The following is a 21,825-nucleotide window of genomic DNA, read 5'->3' on the forward strand; positions in this document are numbered from 1 at the left end:
TACCAAGTGCTTGCAAGGATGCAAAGAAACTCAGTCACCAACACATCATGAGTGGAATACAACATGGTGCAGCCACTCTGGAGTATGGCAGTTTCTTACAAAACTAAACATAATCCACCACTTTCCACACAACCCAGAAATTCATTATCGGGTGTTTATCCCAGAGAAATGAAAATGTGTTCACTGAAAAACCTGTACCTGAATGTACATAGAAACTTTACTTGTGATAGTCCAAAACTGGAAGTAACCCAAATATCCTTCAGTGGGTGACTGGTTAACCAAACAAGGGCCCATCCATACCATGGATACTACTCAGGGATAAAAAGGAACAAACTATAATACACAAAAGAAAATTATGCTAGATGAAAAAAAAGTGATATCAAAATTTACATAATCTATGGATCTAAATATGTAATATTCTTGAAATGACAAAATTACAGAGATACAGAACAGATTCTTGGTGCAAGGGTTTAAGGGATACTTTAGGTGGGAAAAATGTATCTTATATTTTTGTGTGATTACTCTACAATATCTATGAGAATAATACCTACCAATAACCCATACTCAGCTTCCCCTCTGAACAACAAATTGTCAGCACTAACATATAATTATCTTTTCAATTTCTCTAAAGTGTGAGTACCTTTTCTTTCTTTGCCTTCAGGAGATGGAACTGATTTTCTTACAAGAAAGCTCATTTCAATACCATAAAGCTTGAATTGTTAGAAAGTGCTTTTTTTTCAGGCTTATATCGATTATCATTTACTATTCATCAATATCAAGTAAGCATATCAATGTGCATTTTTGACTGGGAATAATTAATAATTTTACCACTAGGGGTAACTTAGAATTTTGGGGGCTGTTTTGAATTTTTTTACTTCTTTTGAAATAATCTTGAGTTATTATTTTTTGTACATCTAAAAAATAGTTGATTTGTAGTTCTACATTAAATGTCTTTAGTAATTAAAAGACATTTATTTCCTGTAATAGCTTCATATTTGTATGAATTTACATAATACATTTTGAAATACAAACCACTCTTTACACTATAGACATTTTTAGTAAAATTAAAATTACTCTTACATTATTGAGCCAAAATCATGCGCATAAGCTTCTTCTTTAAAGAAATCCCACATTCAATGTTTAAGGTCACTGGAGTACCATTTGTACAGTAGACGTGTGCTTTAATTTCTTCACAGAATACCTCGGAGGATTAAAACATGACTTTTAGTTGCTTGATTTGCAACTAGTATGTAGTTTAAACACTCAATGAGTTTTTACTATATGAGATTCTACGTTATGAACACACACAAACTTTCAAAGTTGTTTAACTAATTTTCAAGAGAGGTAACTTTGCAGTCTTCCTCTGGAAACATGCCATCTTCCTCCCCCAAATATATCAAATAATATTATTCAAAAGAAAAGTATATACAGGGTCTATGAAAATTACCTGTTAAATTTAGTATGACTTTTCATAATCAAAAATAATTTTTATAATGCAGTTTAGTTTTTTTTAATTATGTATTTCACCACCAAAATAATTTAAGAATTTTGTGATTTGTGTAATATGGGACCTCTAATGGTATTAAAGGCTTTAGAAAAAACTCCAGCTTTAATTTTTATTTATTTTACCTTTAGTAATAAGTGTATATCTTGTAATATTTTAAGAAAGCAAGTAAATAACCTTGAAGTTAAAAATGATAATAATCATAAAGAGAAAACTTTAGAAAGCATTGTTACAAGTGAAAACAAGTTAGGGAAAGTGGTGTATAATTTAAAATACTTAGTAGTTTTATTTTTAAATATTCTCAAGCTTAACAAAATAGTCACAGAGAACAAATTTTTTTTTCTGAACCATGTGAGAATACATTGACCTGACACTGTCACCAAAAATATTTTAGTACATATTTTGTCCAAAAAATAATATTCAAGTACTTGACCTTAAAACAACCATCAAATTCGACAGTAAACTTTGATATATTATTACTATCTAATAAGCAAACTGCATTACAGTTTTTCCAGTAATGTCTGTTTTAGCAAAGAATTCGGATCAGAATTACAGTTTGCATTTAGTTTTCACATCCCTTTAGTTACCTCCAATTTCAAACAAATCTTTAGTTATTCCTTAACTTTTATGACCTTGACATGTTTGAATATTGCAGGCCAGTTCTTTTGAAGAATGTCCCTCCGCTTGGATTTGTGCAATTTTCTTCATGATATGATATAGGTTATGACACTTTAGAAGGAATAGTACAGAATTAGTGTGCTTTTCTTATTGCATCCTATTAAGTGGTACACACTTTAGATTTGTCCCATTAGTTGTGATGATCACTTTGATCACTCTAATGAGGTGTTGTCTGCCAGATTTTATCCCTCAAAAGTCGTAAGTTTTTCCTTTGTGGTTAATAAATATTTTTATTAAAATTATTTATAATTTTAATAAATAATAATTTATTAAAATTAATAAAAATTAATAAATAATAAATATTTTCTTAGGGATTACTTTGAAACTATGTAAATTTCTTCTTTCTTATGAAATTTCCTATTTATATCACTTTAGATTCATATTTCCTATTTTATTTGATGATATTATTGTTGTTGTTGTTGTTGTTGTTGTTGTTGTTGTTATTATTATTATTATTATTATTATTATTATTATTATTATTATTATTATTATTATTATTATTACTGTTAGCATTTTGATGGTCAGATTCCTCCAGATTGGGCCATCTGAATTATCTTCAGCTTCTGTGTCCTTGACATGCTTGCATTTCTCATCAGTTTCTTACTATCTGACAGAAGAAGTTGTTCCAGGATCTTTGTGTACTCTATATGCCGATTCCCGGTATCAGTCAGTCTCCAAGGAACCTTGGTATGCTTTAGAGGAGGATAGCATTGAGAAGCCAAATTTAGAGTATTTGTTATGCTCATTGCTATTAGGGTGCTGCTGCCTCCAGCTCTCTCAGTGGAAGTGTTAGAAACTTTATATTTGGCCACATTTCCATCTCTATTTCTGCATCTATCTGTCTGTCTGTCTATCCCTCATCAGAAATCTTGAGTACACACGTGTATACCCAAATCCAATTCCACATCATAGATCCACTGTAGTTTTCTTCCTTTTCATGTTTGTAATTACTTTATCTAAGAGCAAGATACTGGGTTCAATGCTTCTATTCATTTATGTGATAAATAATCCTCTGTATTTCCGTATCTCCATCTGGATGCTCTCCTCACACCATTCAGTTTCCAGAATTCAGTATTATACCCTCCCCACACTCCTATTGGTGGATATCCTTTATATTCCAGTCAGTTTAGGTGACTACCTCCATTGGCCCCTGAATATTCATGAGTTGAGGGGATGGCTGAGGAAGGGAAGAGTTGGAGGAAGAGACTGAGGAGGAAAAGCCAACATCGTTTTGAATATTTCCTTTTCTCCATTCTCACTATCATCCTATTCTAATTCCAATTTGTAGTTCTTATTCCATCAATAATGTCTCAACCACAGATCCATTTTACTTATCTTCTTGTCTGTTTATGCTATCTTCTGGGTGACTTTCCTATTCTCCAGGATGAAAATTCTATATTTTGCTGAATATAATCTTCTCTTTAATCTGGATTTAATTTCTAACTTCAAATACTGTGTGTGTGTGTGTGTGTGTGTATAAAATTTCTGGAAAACTCTTTCTTTTACAGATCTTTCCAGATATTTGACAGTCTCTGTTTCATATATAGTATTTTAATATCTTATTTTATATATCAAAATATACTAATATGTTTTTATCCTGGTTCTGATAATACCAATATATGCAGTAGGATTTTGCAGTTTGTTCTCATAACGCTCAGTCACAGTGGATTACTTATTCATGGATTTTTGTGATCTTTAATGGTGAATCCATGACACTTGCACTTTATCTGTGGGAATTTGTTGATAGTTTAACTGCATTTCTCCAGGAAGTATTTGTAGTTGTTTCTGACAGATCCCTCATGGCCTTACAAATTAGGATAGTCATTATTTTTATTTTTGCCTGTGCATTTTTAGGTGAAGACAATGTTATAAATGTCAGTTCCAATACTGTGTGATATGCAGTTTGTGGTTATGAATTGTAAGGTCAGAATCTTCTTATTTTGTCTCTGTCAGTGGAATGTTTTTTTCTTTTCATGCTTGTCCATTGTAGGCATCGTCTTTTAAGAGAACAAGATTTGTTTGGGAAGTCTTTGCTTTACCCTACCACAATGGAGTCCTTAAATTATCACTGCAAAACCATTTGCAATCTAAGAGCTGGGCTAGTAGCCTTTCATAGAAGTTCCTAGAGCAAACATTACTTTGGTGCTAACTTTCCCTCTGTGGATTCTCAATTTCATTTTATTTAAAGAATTCTAAGATTTCCTTTACCTTGTTACTAACACAGCTGTCATTTTGTATATAGATTTTTTTTTTCCCTAAATTTTATCCAGTGTTTTGGTTGATTTCTTCTAGGTGAGTCCAGAGTTTCTTCCAACTAATTTCTCTGATCACTCTGTCTGCCATGCTGCCAGAACCAGAAATAAACACTTGGTTAGAAATTCAAATAATCTTGAAGTAATTTAGTAAATATAATTGTGTATATTTTATGATGAAAATTAATACATATTGTTTCAGATTGATAAGATTACAGCTCTTCTTTTTTGTTTCACCATACTTTGTTTGCAATCAAAGTCATTATCTTAAAAAGTGAAAGCAAGGTTGATTGTCCTCCTTAATTACCAATTTTAAAATAAATATAGGTGGTCAGATGAAAATACTTGCCTTCATTTTTTAAAAGAACATACTATTTTAATCATCAATTAAATTTTGTGGTGACAATTTTTAATTTTTTTTCTTTTATACAATGTTTTATAAGATATAAAATGTCTCCTTTAGGCTAAAATTGTTTTACAGTGTTCCATAACTGGAGTGAACTGTTAGAAAATTATATTAATTTTTGTTCATCCAATTTTGAATTTTCGGAGGATAAGAAAAACATCTTTTTTTCAGCTTTAAAATTTTCCAGTCAATTTTTTTTAACTCTTTCCTTGATGAGGCTTCTGCTTTGATAGATGTATTGATGTTTTATAAAAACATATCATCAATAACTATTTAAGCCTATATACTTGAGCAATCAAAGGTATGAGACTCTCTTGTTTGCTAAGTAACTTTGGCAATAATCACTATAAATTTAAGCTCAAGAGACAGATAATGGGGAAGTAAAATACTTTTAAACTCTTTCTTGCAGAAATGCTTTCCCATATGTCAGCTCATTGCTAAGGTACATAGAAGCCCTGTTTTTGGTAGTGTAGGTCTGTGATTAGTGAAGTCAGCTGACAAGAGAATTGTGCTAATGAAGCCAGAAAATGGGTTTAAATTCTCAGTTTGGTCAATGAACATTCTTTGACTCAAGGCCACTAAGGGTATCCTTGCAGCTGATTAATCTGAATTTCCTCTTACTGACTAGAAAAAAAAAAAAAATGCATAGTATTTTACACAATTCAAAGCATTTTTACTTATAATAATTTATCTTTATCACAACACTAAACTATACAGGCTATACCATCTTGCAGATGAAATAGTGGGATTTGGATAAAATTTTCTGAACTTACCTTAGGCTCACAGTTCCAGAATGCAGAGTGATAATCCCCAACACAGAACTTTTTTTTTTTTATGATGAGCAGGTATATAGAGGGTGCATATATATTAACAGGTTCACATAATTTGTGAGTTGGTTGAGTCACGATTTAAGTCCAGATAGTCAGACCCTACATCTTATACTATTAAATCTAGATCCTTCACTCTAGATGCAAAGTGTACTTTCTGCTATACTTTATCCAGTGTTATAAGAACTGCACATTGTCATACTTAACACACACACATAAACACTAATTAAACTGTTTTATTTTCACTAATTTTTATTGTCTTTTAAAACTCAAGGAAATTGTACTGATAAATTTAAAATGTTTGAATTATTTTTCTTCTAACACTAAAGATTAGGACACAGGCAAAGGGCCTTCGTCTTCATACAAATTTGTTCCATGTATGAAAATTGTCAAACACTTATTTTAGCTGTGGTCTACAGAGAGTTTTTGCACAACCCGTCAGGGTACATTGACTTATAAGTCTCATATTTGTAATCCAAGAGGATGTGTTAGAGTCCATTAAAGCTTCTATGAGTGAATTGTGAGCCTGGGGAATGGTGTCTGAGGTCCAAGGATTAATGGTCATTTGAAAACTCACAGAGCTTGAAATTGACAACTCTAATACCTTAAACAATTAGAAAGCACCAAGGTAACCTGCGTGCTCCACTCTACTATTCTCTCCTCTGTATAATGCGAACATTTAGTTCTGTTTTAGAACATAAAGGATAGAATCAGTTCATAACATAGTTGTAGGGTATTTTATGTTAAAAACATGCAAAGCATAAAGCCATATAGCATATTTTAATTATTTAATAATGTTTTGATTAGAAAAATACTCCAGGATTTGAGACAGAGCTTCGGAATAAAACTAATTTCAATGTTCCACCTGAATATCTACATCCATGCAACAACTCAACAAACTCTTAGACAATGAAAAAAATTAGGTCTTTATGTAAGATGTTGCCCATCAAAAAATTAACCTTGAATGACCAATTGGTCCTTTAAAAACACGTTGCTGAATTGTAAACGGACTATAATTCAAGAAAAAAAGTTATAAAAGCCACTTTACTAAATTTGCACATGATATATTCCTATAACCAAAATATACAAAAAAATTAAAAGATAAAGTTAATTGCTTTTATTCATTTACATGGATGATATAGATTATGTCTCAAGCACAGCCAAGGCTTAGCTGTCTATCTTTGAAAAAGTCACATGACAGTGTTATGTGCTCTGCTTAAATTTCTAAATGAAGATTGTGAGTTTATAGCCTAGAATTCTATATAGGGGCATATCTATTTTAAGGAAATATTAGTCATTGGGATTATTAATTCACTGAAATTCCAGAGAAATAAGTTATCCTAGGAAAGCTTTCACACCAAGTTCAATTGATCTAAATATTACCTCCATGAAAATCAGATAATATATTAACTATTTTTGATATCATTTTATATCTCTGGTAATCCATAAGGCAATTCTGTAAAGAATGTTTTACGTGAAATTAACACTCACCCACGATAAGTTAGTTCTAAAGTATAACTGGAGATTTGGCTATGAATATTTCAGTATCATTTTCCCCCGCTAATTTTCTCTCGCTAGTGTTTGATATAGATGATACATGAACAGTGGAGTTTCTAGTAGATTAAACTCTCCTGTAAAAGACACTTCATTTATCTTGATGATCATACTTCCCTTTCTAATCTGTTTGCCCTTGCCTAGATCTTCTTGTGACCCTCACCTTCAATGACAAACTCTATTCCCCAATGCACTTTGTGTCATGTCTTCACTATTTACAGCCCTAACTGAGTAATCTCACTCTTTGTACTGCTGATGCAAAGTATTACAAGTAATGGATGTAATACATTACATCTTAGCTTAGACAGATAGAACCAAATGTTTTTGGATTTACCAGAATCATTTCAGAAACTGACATTCCTCTGCCACTGCTGCAGATGAATAAATAGTGTTTCAGCTGTTGTCACCATAGTCAAATGATTTCTGCCTACACAGGTCTGATAAGAGGTCCTCAATAAATGCTCCCTAGGAAGGAAATTTACTGTTACTTGCTTGTGTGTTTGTTTTATCTCTTAACGACTAATCAACTCTTCTTTATCATTCTTTTTTCCTACTTCTCAATCATAGTAATTATCATTAGCTCTACAATCAATACAATGATCATTAGTCTTTCCTCAGAATGTAGCCCTGGAAATACCCAATACTATCTAGCATGGGACTGTGCAAAAAATTGTATGATAAATACATATGACTGAATGGACTTTTATAGCAGACAGAAAAATTTGAGATGTCATATGTGCACACATAAATACATGCACGTATATATACAGCAGGACATGTTAATTTCAGAAGCTACCTGTTTTTATATTAAATTTATTCCATGCTTCTAAATAATTACTGAACCCAATACTGTATTTAAGGAAATTTCTCAGATAGTCCATACTGGTTGCACATTATTAATAATTTTTCAAGTATAAATTCATTTTTTTATTAATTGAAGTCCTTTTCCAAATCTAGGCACTTAAAGTAAAAATATATAACATGGTAATTTATCCTTGAAGCATTTCTGGATAAAGTAACCAAAATTATTAATAGCATACTATCATCTTAGTAGGTTTTGAGAGTACTTTGCTAGTTTTTATTTTTTTAAATGTAAACAAATTGCTGATATACCCTATTTCACAATTTATCTAAAAAATCAAATTACAACTTCCAATTACTTAATAGTATATTATGTTATAGCTCTTATCCTAGAGGGAAAAATTGTGAAGGGTAGCAAATAATAACTTTGGAGAGCATTTATCAAGCTAAGTAGACAAAATGCTTCTCCATACATATTATTTTTATTGTCATATATATTCAGATAATTTAAAGGAAAAAGATGCATATTTAATAAGCTTATATCTAGCTGAGGAAAGAGTGAAAGCTAATTTGCATTTCTCTTGCTGCATTAAGTGATAATTTGATCATACACACACATACACAAAAAAGGGAGAGAGAATATGATAAAACAGAATTTGGCTTTAAGAAAACAATAAAATAATGGAAAAAATTGGGACAAATCATTTTGCATTGGAAAGAATAGAGGAAAAAGTGATCACCTTGGTCCAACAGTTTTGTTCTTTATGGTTGAGAAGGATGAGTCGTAACAATTTTTTAGTATTATACCCAAAATAATGCAGCAGTTTAAACCTGAAATAGATTTTGGTTCTTCTGGATTAGTCCAGTTACCGTTTAAGTAACCAGTATGGGAAAGACGACTAAGACAATTTTTTGCATGAATTTTAAAATCTCAAATATAGGATATGCATTCATATAACTTCTTAATAAAAGCTGTCAAAATGATGTGTATCTTTACAATCATAACAAGATTACAGTAATTTAATCTGGAATCATGTTGACATTTGACCATATTTAGTTGTGCTAGTCTGTCTCGACCTTAAAGGATAGTGATAAAACTGAAGAAGACACTCACTGCCCACTCACTGATGACCTAAATAAAACTCTTCCTTAGCTTAATATACACTAATATGTGCTTAATACTGATATCTGTCATGGGACAGAGAATACTTTAAATTATGCAAGTCATTTGGTCAAGCCTGAATAAGGTTATTAGTTGGTGTCCTGAGGAGATGGACACTGGAAGCAGGTAGAACTTTATATGATCTTGTCACTTCCACTAACCAGCTAGAGGCTTTAAGGAAGGGAGTTAGTCTTTCTGAAAGTCAGTTTCTTAATCTTTGATAAATCTCTCACTAATTTACTCTATGAATGAATTAAGATTAGTTATATAAAGCCCTCAGCATACTATTTAAAATATTGTTAAGAACTCAATACATGGTAGAGGTTATTATTGTTTCTGTTACACTGTGGATTCATTATATTATTTTCCTTATCACTATAATTTTATATAACATTGATTAAAATATTTAGGAGTTTTCACAGTAATCACTAACAGTATTATAAGCATATGGATTCTATTCCAAAATATTTTAAAACTCACATATAATCACACAAATTTTACAAAATTTTAAAGAGTAGTTAGATCCATGAATCCCTTGTGCTATATTGAGAGGATTCCATTGGCATTAAGCTAAGAGTCCCTTAACCTGGAACACGTTTTCATATATCTCTGTGTATGTGAGTGTGTGTGTGTTTGTGTGTGTGTGAATAATATATATGTATGGAGAACATGAAAATCTTAAATGAGTATCATGAGAAGATAAAGTGGACTGCTAATGTAAAATGCTAAAAAGACTACCTGTAACTGAGAAGACAGAATGCATAGGATTAGGAGTGAAATGGATAAGGACTCAATGTAAATGCTAGAATTTGAGATTTTTTTCCCGAGTTTCACTGAGAAATTATTGATACATCATGGTATAAATTTGAGGTGCAAAGCATAATGGTTTGATTTACATACATTGTGAAATGATGACTACAATAATAGGTTTAGTTAACACACATCATCTCATACATATACAATAAACACAAAAGAAAGAGAAACACTATTTGGTGACTGTCACTGAATATATCTTTTTGTGTTTTGGTGTATGCAGTTGGGAGTGTTTTCACAAAGATCGAAACAGCTACAAAGGAACAGTGTGAAACTGGACCCTAGTGTAGGCAAATAAATGACCAGGGATGGAGCAAACCCATGCCATCCAGGTTTTGGTACAAATGAGTAAAGCTGCAAAAGGAAGCAGACTGTATATGTTATGTCGGTGACTACCCACCAGGAAGCACATGGGTAGCAAGCAGGGAAGAAGCCCATAGGAGAGGAGACTCCTAGGAGAATGCATGCAATGAAGGGACTAGTTAAGGATTTAGGAGAAAATAAAAAGTCAGCTCAAAGTAGAATGTGGTTTTGACGTAGATATCCATAACTGACACATGGAAATGGCATGATGGCAGTGGATCCTGGAACAACAAAATTCTGTCCCTAATCGAGTATTCCCTCCCATGAGGATCCTGAGGAAAATATATCTCAGATCAAAGACTAAGGAGACAATGTACTCCTCTATAATTATTCAAGGGTTTGGCACAAAATGTTAATAGGGATTTCTAGTGAACTAGGATGGACTGATTCTTTTAGCCTCTGCATTATTCACGGGGATAGAGTTGGGAGTACCCCCAGACTTGAATGACAGCATACTGTTTGCTCCAACTACCAACACCTAAGATCCAGAATTAGTATATTGCCACTGTAGTTCTAGAAAATACTTAGAAAAAGATGAGAAAATTGCCAGGAAAATGAAAGAAAGACAAAGTCATTGAAAGTATTTTTTCTTTTACTTCAGAGACTGCTGTCCCGGGAAACAGACCTAAGACCTAAGTCAGAAATGGAATCCCAGGTGCCATTATTTGTGTGCTTAGAGTGCTGTTTTCTCCATTAAAGTTTGTTAATTATCATTTTCCTGGCATATGGGCGATGTGGATATTAAGCACAACATTTTATTCCCTTGGCCTAAAGGGTGGAGGAAAAAAGACACAATCAGATGCATACATGCTAATTGTTCAACCCCCTTGACTCCCTATGTTTAACTATCTCAAGCTTATCTTGGTCCTCTATTCTATTTATCAGTTCTGTAGAGCAACCCTTCTTTTTCGTTGTAAATCACCTTGCCCGTGAATCTGACCCAAATTTTAGATAAATGAGGAGAGTTAGGAGAATAAAAACAAAGAGACTTAAATCCACTCTTTAAAAACATTCTAGTTCTTCTCCTTCTTAACTGTGAGGATTTAAACAAATATCTTAGCTTCACCCATTAAAAACTGACAAATCTGCTATATACTTTATACCATCGAGTGAGTGACAAAACTAATAATGAATGAATTATTAGTATCAATTAATTAGTCTGATACAAGATTGGGCTGTATATTAACTTTAATTTGACATTTTTTTTGTTAGCATAAGCCTTAGTACATGTTTCAAATATGAAAACAGATACTAGAGTATTGGCCAGTAGCTACCACTGCCTACACTTCCAAAGGACAGAGTAAAAACCTCGTGAGTAATAAGTATCAGCTGTATATGTCTGTGCTTATATAGATACAGATGTGTCTGTCTACAGCTAGAGAGAACAGAGAAAGAGATTGATTCCAGATTGGGAAATTCACTTACTAAAATTTTGTTATAAGTCAGTACTTAAAATGTTCTTGAGGTCACTGGCAACATGCCCAGAGCAGCAAAAATTTTGTTACCTGTCAGAATGTTCCCAAATGATGTCAATTAAGGAGAAGCTCTGCCTTCTTGCTTCAGCTCTTGTGCCATTGAGTAGGTTATAACATAATAATGCATGTGACGGGAGAATGGAGAAGGTAGGGGCAGTGCTGTGTAGTGCAGGAAGCTCTGGCTCTGGGGCCAGGTAGGTAGGGTTTGAATATCATCTCTGACACTTGTAAGTGGTACAGCCTCCAGAAAGTCACTTAACACTTCGGAAACTTTGTTTTCTCTTTTTCACAATAAAGAAAATAGAATCTGCCAGATGAGCTATTTTTAGAATTTAAAATTATAATTTATGTGGAATATATAGGTATATATCTTATGCGTACATATGTATATATTATGATGAATGCATATATCTTTTCATATATGTGTGTATATATGTATAATATATATCATAGAAACTACCATTTACTAGATCCCTGATATGCATAACAAAATATATATACAATTTATATTATCCTGCAATGTACAGGCCGTGAACTACTATACTAGTTTTTCAGAAGGACTCCGAGTCTCAAAAATCATTGACTATGTTGACCAATATGTCTTCCAGCTAGTAAGAGGAACATTTTCTATTTATCAAACTCATAAGGTTTTCAGTAAATTTTTGACTTGCCCAATTTAGTGACCTGCCAAAAGTCATAGAGCAAGTAAGTGTAAGGACCAAACTCTGCCCTCAAATATTTGAGTGGATTTAGTATTCTTTCCAACATTCACCATAATCAAGAGTTTAAGAGTAATTGTTTGCATATTTGGACAGGACTGATTTGATAGATGACTACATCTATTCATAAGATTTTTTCCACATGTAAATTCTCAGTTATAAATATATAAAACTCAGTCTGTGTGTACATTCACTTGAGTGTGTGTGTGCATGTGCGTGTGTGTGTGTGTGTGTGTGTGTGTGTGTGTGTGTATAGTCAGATTCTATTTCTTTTTAAAATTTATCGTCTCGTAGGAAAACCTTCCTGGAGAGAAAGAATGTGAGCTCTGGTGCAGATAAGTACACCAGGTTAAACAAAAATCAAGGTTTTCTACTTCTGAAACCTGTCTCTATTTCAACTTCCATTTGCTGACAGAATAAAGGATGTCACAAGACTTTAGTATCCATCCATTACCTCTCACAAGTGGATTGAAACTTGGGCAGTGTAAAGCAGCTACATGTTTCTGAATTTATAATTGAATAGTTACAAAAACAGGACACTGTACTATGGGATACAATCTGTCTGATTTTTGAGCATCAAAAATCTTTTAGGAACATAGGCAATCATGAAAAATAACAGGTACATCTTGTGATTCCCTTTAAGTATTGGAAAATCACACAAAATTTCATCAAATGTAATTCACACACAAATAACTTATACAAGTTTAAATGAGGTAAAATATATAGCCAGTTTTTTTTTTTTCAACGTGCTCTATTTTTCGAGAAGTTTTAGGTTTACAGCAATGGTGAGAGGGACATACAGAAATTTTCCATATACTCCTTGCTCCCACACATTCACAATCTCCCCGACTATGGACATCTCACCCCACAGTGGTACTTAAGTTACAACTGATGAACCAAAATTAACCCATCATTATCACCCAAAGTCTGTTGTTTACATTAGACTTAACTTTTGGTGTTCTACAATCTATGGATTTTGACAAATGTATTCTGACATGTATACACCATTGTACTATCAGTTCAAATCATTTCACCACCCTAAAAATCCTCTGTGCTTTACCTGTTCATCACTCCCTCCCCAACCTCTGGCAACCACTGATCTTTTCAATGTCTTTATAGTTTGCCTTTTCCAGACTGTCATATAGTTGGAATTATATACTATGTTTTTTCATGATTTTATAACTCATTTCTTTTTACAGCTGAATAATATTCCATTTTATGAATGTACCACCATTTATTTATCCATTCACTTACTAAAGGACATCTTGATTGAATCCATGTTGTTGGCAATTATGAATAGATCTGCTATAAACACCCATGCATATTTTTTGTATAGGTGTAAATTTTCAGTTCATTTGGATATGATATTGAGGACAATTGCCAGGTTGTATGATAACAGAATGTTTAGTTTAGGAAGAGACCACCAAACTCTTTTCCAAAGTGGATGTACTATTTTGCATTACAAACAGCCATGAGGGAAAGTTTCTCTGGCTTCATGTCCTCACCAGTATTTAGTGTTGTCGGTCGTTTGGATTTTGGCCTTTCTAATGAGTGTGTAGTGGTATCTTATTGTAATTTTAATTTGTAATTTCCTAATGACATATGATGTTGAGCATCTTTTCATATGCTTGTTTTCAATTTGTGTACCTTTTTGAGTGGGATATCTATAAAGGTCTTTTGCCCACTTTTTAATGAGGTTAATAATTTTCCTATTGTTGAATTTTGAGTTCTTTGTATATTTTGGATAACAATCCTCTATCAGTTATGTCTTTCGCAAATATTTTTCCCAATCTATGATATGATTGTATGCTAAAATATATGATTTAATAGAGAGTGTCTGAGGCTGTAGATGAGAAAAAGTGATAAAACAATGTCTATAAGGAATGGGTGGCAGATATAGTTCCGTATGTGCTGAAGGAGATGGAAAAGTAAAAATAAGTTGAAATGATAGGCTTTGGAAATGAGAAAGGGATGGGATAGAAAGAGAAATGGCATTATTTTTAGAATCTATTTTTTGAAAAATGTTTCCTCTTGAATCTGGAATATCTTATATACAAAATTGTAATATGTAGAACTAAGACCTAGTGAAGTTAAATATCTTGTCTAACTACTATATGTTAGATGTGAAACTCAGGTCTTTCTTGTACTACATTACAGTGGCTATAATCTAAGTCTGTGAATGTGTATTTCATGTTAACTTTACACTTTAATGTTTTTACAAATTCACATTGAGTTATTGTGAGACAATAATTTAGAACCCGTTTTCTATTACTAGATACGTCTAATGATAAAAACAGCATTGGTATGGCAATATGTTAAAAGTGCAATAAAATGCATTGTGTTTAAATGTAAGTAGTGATTTAGGATATGCAGAATTTATAGCTGTTATAATGGAAACATTGCTTTAAATATAATTTTAATAGCAATTTGAAATAAATTATGCATCAGTTTTTGTTTTCCAACAATCATTCTTTTTATAGCTAATAGGTCATTAAAATTTTGTTTACTTTCAGGCTATAGTATGTGCACTTGGTGATAATTTTTATTTTGTCGCATAGATATAAATAATCTGGTTCTAAATCTCCAAGATTATATTAGTGCCTTAAAAATGTTAAAAACAACAAAATTCAGCCAAGTAAATTTGAAGATCTAATTGGCTTTATTCAAAGATTCTTTAATCAGGCAGCATCCCACCCAGTAAACAGACAGGTGCTCTGAAAGCTTTTGCAAAATGAAAGGTTTTTATAAGCAGAAGGAGGGTGGGGCAAGGACATTATTAGCAAAAGAAAAGAAAAAATTGTTTCAGGCAAGGTCCTCATTTCTAGGGAATCCAGAACAACAGCAGGGGTTCTTTATCATGCAGATTATCTCTTCTTCCTTTAGGGGATAGAGAAGGCCTTCGTAACAGAATACCTCTTTGGTGCTGACCAGAAAATTCCAAACAGCCAGTTAAGATTACAGGTCTGGGGCTGGTCAAAACTATAGTTAGGTCAAGTATTAGATCTAGATTTGGTATCATGAGCTTTAGCACAAGCCATGCCATTTTGGGGCTATGGTTTTCTCTTTAACAAAGTCTTTATTTTAAATTGAAGTATATCAAAAATACTACTTCATTTCTAATTTTGATACTTAAAACAAGATGTTTTTAAAAGAATTATAAATTACAGTAAACGTCAAAGCATTCTTATATATTTATGCATATATAAAGAAGAGAAAGAAATTGAACAAATATTATACTATCCTGTTTATTTCTGTGAATTTAATATATAATTAAAAATCACACATTAATGAGCACTGAGTTATTAATTTTACAAGTGATTTCTGAAAACATATTTTGTAAGAAAAAAAAAGCCTTATTCTTGATAACATACAAATTCCAAAGGTTGAAACAATTAGACTTAATAAGAAACACATTAATGAATGAAATAAATGCACAGCCTTAAAGTTGAGAGTCATGTTTTATTTGGCAGGAGAACTGGAGCCGAAATGACAGCCTCTCAGATCGCTCTGAGGGACCGCTCCGAAGAGGTAGGGGAGGAGCTACGATATACAGGAGCTTTACTACAAAGACCAGGTCTTTGGAACAATAAAAGATTACTTGTTATCTAAAGAAAAACAGGCATCTCAAGTTAAAGAATTTAGTGCTTTTCTATGTAAGGGAGGAAGCAAACCGTTGGGCTCACTGAATTCATTCCTTTGACAAGCATCTAGCTATCTAGGGCCAGTATCTTGTCCTTTCTTATTCTGAGTCCTCTCAGAGTGCACCATTGTGAGTGGCTGCAGAGGCTGTCTGCAGGCTTGTCTTCACTGAGCAGTGATGGCAGCCGCTGATGACTTGATGGTTTCAGCATTCTTTGTTTACTGGTATGATTTGCAGTATTTTTTTTTCATGGCATCAACAACAATGTCATGTTAATAAAATATGCCCTTGATGCTACTGCATAAAAATTGCACTTCTTCTCCATGGCCTACATTCCCAACAAAGGAGTTTGAATATATATAGTAGATTTTAAATAACTCTTCAATTAAAGTATAGATATGTTGATGTTTTAAGGATGCTGAAAAAATTCTGAAGTTTTTTTGGTATTTTCTAGTTTTAAAACTATTCAGTAAGTGCAAAATTTAAATGGAAGTAAGTTTGGACTTTTGGTAATCAAGATAGATAGATAGATGAATGGATAGACAGATAGATAGAGAGAGAGAGAGAGATTAATGACAGGGATGCCCCAGAAATCTTCTAGAAACATGCCAAAGAATAAATTTGCTATAGCTATAATGCCACCTTGATTTTTAAAGTACTACTATTTTGGTTTTAGTTCACATTATAACACTTTATATTAGGAAAAGTTGAATAAAAGTGTAGAAGTTCAATGTTACCCAGTATAAATTGATGGATTATAGAATGTTTGATAATCTCTATAAATCCTTTAAACCTGCTGAGTTTAATTTTAGATTTATCATTTTATTAAAATTGTCCTGTAGTAAATTAATCTCTTCCTCACCACATTCTATGCTTAATTAGAATTTAACTAGCCTAGCAATACTCTTTGCTCATATGCATCCGTACCCTTGCTATTTTCCCACATGGCTGCACTTAAAATCTGCAGTGTCCATTTAACATTATTTACATTATAAGAGCCATTGAACATGTTTCCTGAAATGTCAAACCAACTTTCCATTTCAACTGGAAACAAACTGAAATTTGATGAAATTAAAAATAAATAAATATCTCAAAAACACTTACAGAGCTTTGTTTTCTTCAACATTTATAAAAGATACTTACATAGAAGCCATGTTCCGCTAGTTACTGTATATAAACCTCTCCTTGGAAACCATATCACCATTACTGAGATTCAGCACTAATAGCAAGTTAAAGAACATTTGCACTGAAAGATGTAATAAGCCTAAAACAGCCTAATGAGAGCATCAGGCATATCAAAGAGAACAGAGAAAAGAAGCAATAGAGAAAGTAGAACATACATATTTGGAAGAGGGCACTCTGTGTAGTAAAGACAAATAGTGTCAGCCATGGTGGAGGAAGGGAGAGTATCAGTTTGATTAGATATTGTGAATGAAAGATATTGCCAGCCATCTCAATAAACAAAGAATGCTGTGGCCATCAAGGCATCAGCTACTACTGCCAACCAACCCCCCCCCCCCCCCCCCCGGCCCCAACCCTGGCAGCGAGAGGAGGGAACTCAGGATGCAGACAGGCAGGCAGCCCAGCCTCCGTAGCAGCCACCCACAATTGTGCACCCTGAGGGAACTCAGGATGTGGAAGAACAGGAAACTCGCCCTCAGTAACTAGGTGCATATCAAAGGAATGAGTTTAATGAGCCCAGACCTTTGCATCTTTCCATATAAAGAAAAGCACTGAATTCCTTAGCTTGAGATATCTGGTTTTATTTAATTAACAGTAAATCTTTTGATGTTCCGTCTACCTGTTCTTTGTTGCAAAAACTCATATGTCCTGGCTTCTACCTTGCCACTTTGGAATAGCTTCTTAGAGCAATCTAAGATGCTGTGTCTCAGGCTCGTGTCCTAAGAAAATCTGCCAAGTAAAACATAACTTTCAGTTTTTAGGTTGTGTATTTTATTTCAGTCAACGCTATCATTAGGTACTTGGTAAAGGAGTCGTTTTAAAATTTTGCATAATATTTCTATATGCTACACTATATGCAAAAATTATGAAGTTTCTTGGTAACTGAGACACAGATATTAATGAAGAGTTAGGAAGATAATGACAAGATTAATTTCGGACCTTTTGAAATCTAGAGCATAGAGACCATGTCTTTACAGCTTGTATTTTGGACAGTCAACAGAGGAATGCCTTCCTCTTCTAGAAGACCATCGTAGGACACAAAATTCTTAAATCAACTGCTGTGTAGTATAGGTAAAGAGATGATATATTACACATGCTTAAAACTAAACAGAAAATGAAACACTGACTTGAGGAAAAAAAAACCAAATGAAATCAAATTAAAAGTGCTCATTCCTAAAATTACTTTCAGGTAAAAATGGTTAACATTATTTACTTTCAAACCAAATATGATTTGATAGGGTTAAATTTTAACATAAATGTCTAAATGTCTACAAGGCAAGCAGCTGGAAGTCAGGGAAGAAAACTAAAACAAAAAATAAAATAAAATAAAATAAAGTATTTTTACCCTTTACAACAAGTGCTAGTACTTTTTAGATAACATGTTCCCGCTTTTTCAATTGGTACAATTTCTTATTAAGTCAAAAATATTTTTCTATAGCCACTAATAGTAAAAAAATAATAAGAAAAATTGCTGATTGCTTTGGGAGCAACAATTTAAGGAATTCAAATTGGTAGCCTATAATATGCATGTCTGGATATGGTTAAGCCAAAATAGAAAAAATAGTTGTAGCAGCATTAGAGAAAGGAGAGCAAAACTCTTACACTCTGTGCTAAAAGTGAAAAGGGGTAACTAAAAATAAGCCTTGAAGGAAGAAGGGGTACTCCCAGGGAGTTCTGTTAACAGTTTATGTTCGTCTGTACCATTTTTCTTCGTTTAGAATCTGCTTCTTGATATTATAGTCATTTTGCCCATAATCCACTGAAATCTCAAGTTTACTGTGTTGAAAAACTCAGAAGCAAGATTCTCATGCTCCAAAGTAGTTTCCTTCTGTGGCAGTTTATCATGTTCCGCATTCTTTGATTTTGAGTGTCAACGCCAACTATATATTCTTCTACTTATTAATACTCCCAAAGTAAATTCTCTGAAATCATAATAATTCATCTCTTTCCTGACACCATATTATTTTTTTTCTCTTGCATCTTGCAGGATGTCTGTTGGGGACTGTTCTTGTTCATGTAAATCTTCATTCACTAGGGGCTCAGAATAAGGCAGTAAATGACAAAGATTTCTGTTCTCATGGAGATTACAGGGTAATAAAAAGATAATGTTTGCTTTGACTTACATGCCATTAACTATTCCTTATATTCAATTCTGATTTAGTTAAACTTTTACAAATATATTCTAAGTTAATGATATGGGAATCCATAAAAACTCGGTCATAAATTAGAGACAGGATTTAGCATTTTTGCAATATATAATTTACATGTAATATAAATGTAATGATATATTATACATCAGTTATAGCATAGTATATGTATATAATACATCAAATATTATATATACCACATATACATATATACACATACATATTTTTATAAATGTGTGGTATATATAATATGATTTTAATAGCCACAAATTCCAAATTCTGTCTTTGTTTTATGCAGGGAAGTTTACCTCATTAAGTATTATTTCCACTTTGATTTAATTGGCAGACAGCGTGCATCAAACAATGAGTATTTTCCCATTTCGGTTTACATTTGCTGTGACACAGAGTGCCTCTGTACTTAATATGAAAGATGTTCATCTCTCTTTTGTGTTTCTTTCTGCATGAAACTCAATCCCATCATAGTCTGAAAATTAATTTCTTCATAGCAAATTTTGTTTCTGGAATAAAATAGCATCTAAATTATTAAGTGTCAAGATCAAGAGTTCTTCACCATTAGATTTGTGGTTTACCGTGATATTTGTACTGCATATGCTTATTTTGCTTTTTTTCCTGATAGCAATTCCATATTCCTTCAGCATTTTAAAAATTTCATTTCCCAATTTTTTTGAGTCCTCCAAAGGGAAGTATATTCATAAAGTGATACATATGTATATATCATATGTATATATATATATATTTATATATCCTCAATTATATTGCTACTTTGGTGGGATTGAACTTCTTTTTTTCTTATTTTTTAAAGAAATTTATCCACTCCTACTATTTATTTTCTCTGTGGACTTTGTCAAATTCCTTCTTACCAGTACAGATCTATTGACCTTAGTTTACTGTTGTCAATGTGGCATTGATACCATGCAGGGTAAAGTTTCTTCCACATCATGATGAGAGTCTGTGATGTATAATTCCCCAATTCCATTTTTTTTAATTTGATTCTGATAGCCACTTCTTAAATTTGGAAAACTAATGTGAAGGAGAAGTGATCATTTCAATATTCATCCTATGGGGTTTCAGTTAGACACGTGAGCATATGGGAGATGATACACATTTTCTTGTTGCTGCTTGTTTTATTTTTTGCTATATATTCCAATAAAAATGTTTAAAGGCAATTTAGAGAATAATTTTATACAATGTTTTCATAACTTATTTGATTTCATGCACTGTTTTTGTCTGACTTAGTACAAAAATATTTTGATATCCATTTAGTAAGAAACCCAACTTTTTCATTTTCCCTTTATTTGAGATCTTCTACTTGCACTGTTCATTATTTCACTGACATTTCTGCCAACATTTCTTGAGTGTTTTCTATATTATCACAGATTAGATCAATAGGTAGATGAATTATATTTTTTAACTGATTCTGTCCTCATATATATGACAACTGAAGGAGGGATATAATGAGTGATGTTCCAAATAGGGGTGGGATTAAAGAGGTGTGGGAAGTGGAAGGTGCCTGTGGTGGGAGTGAGGCTTCCTGGAGGAGAGGGATATTTTATCAATGTCATTATGCAGAATTGCTTGTGGATGGTGACAATAAAAAGCAGACTGAACTTTAGTCATGTTTATTTTATTTTTAAATTCTCTACAACCGATGAATGTCCCTATCATTTGCACCTGGGATAAATTGCTCCTAACCCAACTTGTTATACCATTGGATAGAATATATAAATCTATTTTAATATAAAACTGTATATATCCTGATAAAGTTACACATCAATAATGAAAATAAAGTAGAAAAGGAATAGAAAATTCTGTTGATAGGGCCAAAGAGGACTTCAAAGAGGAGGTGATATTTCAAGGTTTTGTGAATAGCAAATAGATGATTGTAAATGCTCAACTTGCTCTTTTTCAAGAAGGAAACAGTATTTTCTCATTATAAGTCAATCAATTCATTTATTTTTTTCCAAGTTCTATGTCCTAAGTACACTGAGATATATAGTAATGAATCTCTTTCCCACTTATGCATAGATACTTGGAGCTTAAAAAGCAACTTTAAATAAAAACCAAAAATAAATAAAAAAAACTATGGGGTTATTTTTCATCAATCCAAAATGGAAAAACTCATATTTTCATACTTTAATATTTTTGGAGATGTACAGTTGAGTTTACTCAAGCTAGTCTTCTGCTTACTTCTCTTATTTTTTATGACTATACCATACAACTCCTATTTTGATTCTGTTATTTTGGGTCATAATGGTACTTGTATGTATTAAAGACACACTGG

This window comes from Camelus dromedarius, chromosome 8 (genome assembly GCF_036321535.1).
Source record: "Camelus dromedarius isolate mCamDro1 chromosome 8, mCamDro1.pat, whole genome shotgun sequence".
NCBI classification, from domain to species: domain Eukaryota; kingdom Metazoa; phylum Chordata; class Mammalia; order Artiodactyla; family Camelidae; genus Camelus; species Camelus dromedarius.